Source organism: Hydra viridissima, unplaced genomic scaffold (assembly GCF_058129835.1).
Source record: "Hydra viridissima isolate aposymbiotic clone 2 unplaced genomic scaffold, HvirCarnegie_v1 scaffold_15, whole genome shotgun sequence".
NCBI classification, from domain to species: Eukaryota; Metazoa; Cnidaria; class Hydrozoa; order Anthoathecata; family Hydridae; genus Hydra; species Hydra viridissima.
The window spans coordinates 4,463,984-4,470,961 of record NW_028324314.1 but is presented as its reverse complement, the minus strand read 5'-3'; the positions used below and the strand labels follow the sequence as shown (position 1 = coordinate 4,470,961).

General features: G+C 30.3%; 1 pseudogene; it reads left to right on the top strand.

The window, feature by feature from the left end:
* Positions 1-2,555: 2,555 nt before the first annotated feature.
* On the top strand, positions 2,556-3,055 carry LOC149878282 (uncharacterized; annotated as a pseudogene).
* The last annotated feature ends 3,923 nt before the right edge of the window (positions 3,056-6,978 follow it).

Below are 6,978 nucleotides of genomic sequence, written 5' to 3'. Positions count from 1 at the left end.
GGAATAGGATGGAAACAAGGAAAAAAATGTATGCACCCTGATCACAAACTACAAACAGGGAAGAAAGCAACAATAGGGCGACCCTCACCAATACACTTCAAATATCTTCCTGTTATAGTTCATACTTTCCAATTGGTTCAATAATATGTGATCGTCATCGAAAGGAACACTATTCTGAGACAAAGAAAAAAGAAACAAACATAGAAACTGAACTTGAATCTGCATCAGCAGCATATGATATTGATTTTTTACCAGATGAGTTCTTACAAAATCAAGAAGAACTCAATACTTCAAATGAAATCAGAAAAAGTATTACAGATTGTCTTGGGACCAGTCCAATTAAATTCCATTTTAAAAGAAAACTTGAGCTTATCAATGAATTCACAAAGCAACAAATGCGAAGGAAATATAAACGTATGGAAGAGGCCTTGAGAAATAAATTTGCAGAATGCATTGCACCTGGTCAATCGGAAGAGTTTTTGAAAGTGCTTGACGGTAATGAAAATACCGAAACAGAAATTCCGAATGAAATTGAAAAACTCGTGGAAATGTATAACAACAGTGACGCAACAAGTCAACTGGTAATTTTGGCATTTATTGATCATAATAAATACACAAAGCAATTTTTATGTGACACATTTACATGCACAAAATATAAAATAGAACTTGCAAGAAAATAGAAGTCCTTGCAAAATGGGTTTGTACAACCCCAAAAAAATTTATTTGCAAGAAGTAGACTTTAAATTTCAAAATGTGAGCATTTTTTAGATTTCCTCTTCTCAAGTGGATTATTACAAGACCTTTCTTATGGTATTTCCAAAATAAAGTATGACAGTGGTGATTTTGAAACTGTTGCCCGTGCAATTTTAACAGCAAAAAATAGTCATACCATTGCTTTATATTGCGAAAGCTGCAAAGAAATTGGATACGAACCTCTGTCCGAATCAAGTTTATTGCGAATACTAAATGCAATTAAACCTTCTCATAGAAAATGTCTCGCTGGTTTAAACGACACGGCTGCTGCTGGGATGAACGCATTTGCAACACTTGAACAATTCGCAACTATGTTCAATAAAAAATCAACTGTTGAGAAACTCGAAAGATCAAAAAGGTATTTAAAAACTAAATGTAAGCTTCATTGCAGCGATTTGGAAAATGAAATTGCAACACATTCAACTAGATTTGCCCTTTCTGATCCTGAAAACATTAAATTGCAATCATGTAGCATTTTGAATGATTCTGTATGCTATGAATGCAATGAATTATTTGAAGTTTTAGATGAAGTCAACCAAATAGGAAATGAAAATAACGTTGGTGATGATGTATTATATGACATTAAAGTTTTAATAAGCAGCATCACAGAGTATATGAAGCACTTACTAAGAGATGCACAGCAAAAAAAAGCAAAGAATGATGCATATAAACAACTAGATGACCAATCAGCACTTTGGTTGAAAGACTATTCACAAAAAGTATTGCCCGTGAAATTTCGAGAGGGCCAGAAGGACTACTTTGGAAAGAAAGGCATCAGCATGCACATAGATGCTTTTTTTACAAAAAAAAAAGACATTCTCAAAAAACACGTTTACCTAACAATTGTGTATCGATGCGATCAAGGTGTTTCCTCTGTTATCTCTATTGCTGAATCAGTTCTAAATCAGTTTCGCCTAGATGAGCCAGAAATAGTAAATATTTTTGCGAAGTCAGATAATGCTAACTGTTATCATGCTAATTATTCAGTCGAATCTATGTACAAGCTCTGCAAAAATAAGAATTTTAAACTTCTACGGTACGACTTTAATGAGCCTTGCTGTGGAAAAGACCAATGCGATAGGGAAAGTGCATCCACTAAAACAATACTGAGAAGTTATGTAGACGCTGGCAATGACATAGTAACAGCAGAAGATGTTGCAAAAGCAGTGAAATACGGATATGGCATCAAAAACGCAATGGTTAGCGTTGCAAATATTGAGAATGTTACTTTAACTGGTCCTAAAATTCCAAATATAAGCAACTACCACTCCTATGAGTTCCAAGAAGACTATATGACTTTGTGGCGATACTATGAAATTGGAGAAGGAGTTAAAGTGCTATACAACAACCTTTCAGTTGAAACATCAATTGAATTGATTGTTCCATTCACAAGTACTGAAGGAAACTTTCAGCAAAAAACTCAGGGAAAAAATAAGAAAAGAAATTATGATTTAAATACACTACATTTTTGCCAGGAGACAGGTTGTATGGAATATTTTAAAACAATTATCGAGTTAGAGGGACATATGTTGATAGGGCAGCACAAAAGATCTGAAGAATTTTCTTCTTTAGATAAAGTAAAAAAGATTTACACTGAAAAGATGAAAGCAAATTCGCAAGTTCATTCAAATTGTATAACCGCATCGGTTAAGATCACACCTACCCCAACAAACAATATATACTCTCAAAAGTTCAAAAAGTTAGGTTGGGCATTACCAACAAGAAAGACGTTTCGTTTTTCCATAAAGCAGAAAAAACTACTTTATGAAAACTTCATAAACGGAGAAAATACAGGAAAGAAGATGTGACCAGAAGAAGTTAATACACTGATAAGAAAATCTCTTACCGCGAATGAGTTCGTTTCAAGTCAACAAATAAGATCTTTGTTTTCTAGATGGAGTAATCTATTAAGAATTAGAAAATTGACTGCACCGACTATTGAAGAAAATGATAACAATGAATTTGAAGATGAAGAAGCCGAGAAATATCAAGAAGAAATACATAAACTTGCAACTGAACTTTCTGTTATATGGAAGAAAGATGATTGGGTGGCAGTTGTTCACAAAAATCAACGGTATCCAGGATTTATTGCAGAGGTAAACGAAAAAACTAAAAAGTTAAAAGCTAATGGCATTGATAACAGTATTAGAATTTAAATCATTATTTATTATAGAAGTATTATGTTTCATTATGTTATTCATAGATTTTTTAAAATTTGTTTTAATATTTTCAGATAACTGAAGACGGTAGTTGACTGCATGAAAAGTGTATCTTTTGGAAAAAATTGTTATCGATGGCCTAACCAGAAAGATAGCATTGTATATTCTGATGAAAACATCTTATGTAAAATAAGTCCCCCGACTCCAATTAATCAAGCTGGGGATTACTTCTTAGCAACAAATGATTTTGAAGAAGCTAACAAACTAATGAACAAATAAGCTTAAAAAATAAGTTAAGAAATTAACTGTAAAACAACATGTATGTTTTTTTGAATAACTATCAAATATGCGCATACCCCACAACTATTATTTTTCTATCTGATCATTAAAAAAACAATGTTCACATTTCTCTTATACTATTTCTTGTAAACCCAGGGCTTTAGCCATTATGTGTTCACGAAAAATGCGCCAAATGACTAAACTTTCATTTTTGAGTTGGATTTTGCGACTAAGCCTTTACTTGCCCATAGTTTTTTTTACATTTTAAGTTAATTAACTAGTTGAAGATTTATAATTAAAAAAAAAAAATTTTGGGATTCCCGCGGCTTTAGATGAAAACGAAGATTCAAAAAGACTAAAAATAAATTTTTGCGTACTTTTGATGCATGATATTTAGACAGGCCAAAGTCTTTGTTTTATCTAATTTATAATTTTTAAGTCTAAACTAGCCAATAAACAATAATCAAGTGCAAATCCTAATTTAAAGTATTTAGTTTGTACTTTTTTTAAGTTTAAAAATGCTTACGGCACCATTTAGTCAATATTTTTAAAAATTTAGACAAACTTTGACATCTAATATCTAGAGAACCAATCAATATTTACTGTAAAAATTTTGGAATTGAGCTTCTAATGTGAATATCAACAACATATAAAAAAATTAATGATTTTGAAGAGGGTCACTATTGGGCTTTCTTACAGAAAGCTTCTCTTAACCATTACACACTCTTGCATATTTGATTCTTTCATACCAGGAAATGATACTTTCACAGCATCTTTAAGCATTTTACATTGAAGCTGCATAAAAAATACTTTGTCGATTATTCTTGAGGTTGCATCCTTGCCATCTTCACCCCCAACTTGAGATAGTTGTTGCACTTGTATAGAAAAAGCAATAACAAATAAGGATCTATCTTTAAACAATTTAAGCAATCGTTTAAAAAAATTCTGTTTAATAGCTCATTAAAAAGTCAACAACAGTAAAAATTACTAAACTTTTTCAGTAATTTTCCTCCTGTAATTACTCTTCTACCATTTCAAACTTATTTATGCTCAAAAAAGCTGTGAACTCTTTGGTGTCATTTTGCACCACTCTGCTCTCGCATAAGTCATTCATAAAAACTGCAAACTTTGTCAATTATTTTTAAATAAAATTATTTAAAAAAAAAATTGAAAAATATTGAGTAAAAGTCACCTACCCAAAATTAGTTCAAGAAAATTCTTTATTGCAGGTATCAAGCTCAATCATTTTAAAATTTAACTGCTCTGGATTAATATTTATTTTTTCTTTGGATTAATATTAAAACCTTATTATAGAATTTTAATCTTCAATTTCTTGTTTACATAAATTTTCTTAGTAAACATGCATATTTATTTTATGGGTCAATTTCATTTGAAGCTCTCTATACAAATGGTAGAGCAACTAAGCAAAATATCAAAACCTTTTACTTTCGTCTAAAAAGATATTCAAATCTTTTTTAGACGAAATTAATACTTACCGAAGGGTTCTCTCGGGATACGCTTTAAGCAATAAACTCAATTTTTGAAAATGCAATATGTAAGACTTTCAATTTTTGAAGCAGACTACAACTTCTAATTTAACTCATACCGACTTCCTTTTTCTTTTTTTTTCAATTGGATTTCAACCGATAAACATAAAATATCCGTGGTTTTTTAAAGTTATGTTTTCTTATTATAGTTCATTTCAGGTATTTGTTTTATATCATTTTGCATCACATTTTAAAAAATAAATGTAAAAAAAAAATGGTTTCAACTTTTCAAAAAATATTTATATCCCGCCTTAAAATGACTTAAGGGCCCCTTAAGGTCCCTTCGTGGTTCAGGGTATTCTAAGGGCGAATTTTCTCAAACAATTTTTTATCAAAACTAAAAAATATTAGTTTGCATTTCTTTTCAGCACAAAATTTTTTTAAATCAGGGTGTGTTTATTTGTTCAGATCCTAATAAGGGATGGCTTAGGGCTAAATTAGGGCTAGCCCGAAATCGGCTCTAATTTTCTGGAATTTTAAAATTCGGAAAAAAACGATTTAACAGAACTATTTTGAACTATTCAGAAAGAAACTCCGTAAAGCTTATATTGACCTTAAAAAATTGTAAATATATTTTGAGTGGCTTTTTTTATGATAGTAATTAAGATATTTTTACGGATTTTTATAAGTATAAGTTGTATGCAAAACTTAAGTAGAGAAGAGTTTTTTAGTATAAGAGGAAATGTAGAATTGAACCGTTGTGTTCGCTACGAGAAAGCTACATGGTTAGAAAATAGATTTGCTTCAAAGATTTTTGTCCATTCATAAAGCTTCTAAGTATTGATAGACATTAATCATGATGATCAATTTTTATTTAAACTATTTTTAATGAGTTATTTAATATAATAAAGTTATGATCCTATAATAGCAACAAAATATTTGTTGAATAATTTAAAAATGACTTCAAGAACTGAAAGAAGAAAACGTCGCAATCAACTTGATATTTTTGTCTCAAGATGAAAAGGTAATACAGCAATATAAGTAGGTAGGTAATAATCTTGATAATTTAAAAATATCAAAGTAATGTTATAAAGTAATTATAGTACATTGTTGCTTTTATCTCATCCTACTTATAGACTGTCAGACAAATATCTGACTGCTTTTTTTTTATCTAAACTTTTGTAACTTTTTTTAAAAATATTTTTGGTCAAATATATTTATTTGGCGCTACTCGACTTTCTCCCCCCCCCCCCTAATTTTATGATTGATTCTGATAGAGAATTTTATGCTGATTCATAAAAGTATAAAAGCATAGACCTGAAAATCAACGGAAAGTGCTCTAATTCGAAGTCAAAGTTGTAAAAAATCCCACTAAAAACCCTAATATTCGCCATTTTGAAAATAATAAGTTAATGAACTTATAGCTGACAAAAGCAATACATTAATAGCATGGTTTTTACGTTAAAAAAGTCGTTAAAGTATGTTTATCTTGCGCAATCTTTTGTGCCAATGAAAATAGCCGTTTTTTGATTATTAGAGAATAAACTATTTTGCAAGTAATGTACTTTAGTAATAGATTTTAAAAAAGAATTCAACAGTTTTTTTTCCTAAAAGAAGAACTTTTGAAACTTAGTTCATAGTTGTTCTATCACATGTAAAATTTAGAAAATGTAACCTTCAAACCGTTTTTTTTAATAAAAAAAACCAGCGTACGATACAATAATAATTATTCATCAATTTTTCTACATTCTCAAATTCTACGTTCAAACTTTATTTGAAATCTTCTATTAATTTTATTTCCTTATAACACTTTCGTTACCATACTTTAAAATAATAATGCTAAGGCTTATGGAAACCAGGTCTGTTTATTGCGCAATGTAACGGTAATTAATTTTCGTTAAAAATGAAAGCGTTTTAAAAAAAAATGGCGAATATTAGGGCTTTTAGTGGGATTTTTTACAACTTTGACTTCGAATTAGAGCACTTTCCGTTGATTTTCAGGTCTATGTTTTTATATTTTTCTGAATCAGCATAAAATTCTCTATCAGAATCAATCATAAAATTAGGGGGGGGGGGGGGGAGAAAGTCGAGTAGCGCCAAATAAATATATTTGACCAAAAATATTTTTAAAAAAAGTTAGGGGGGGGGGAGAAAAGTCGAGTAGTGCCTATTTATTTTAGGAGAATCTTCCAATTATATGAGCAGGGTTAGCCTGTTGTAGAGGAGGAGAATATTAAAATTGGTGAAGATAACTTTGATAGAAGTGTGCCTACTATTTTTGATGGTGCGACTGGATTATC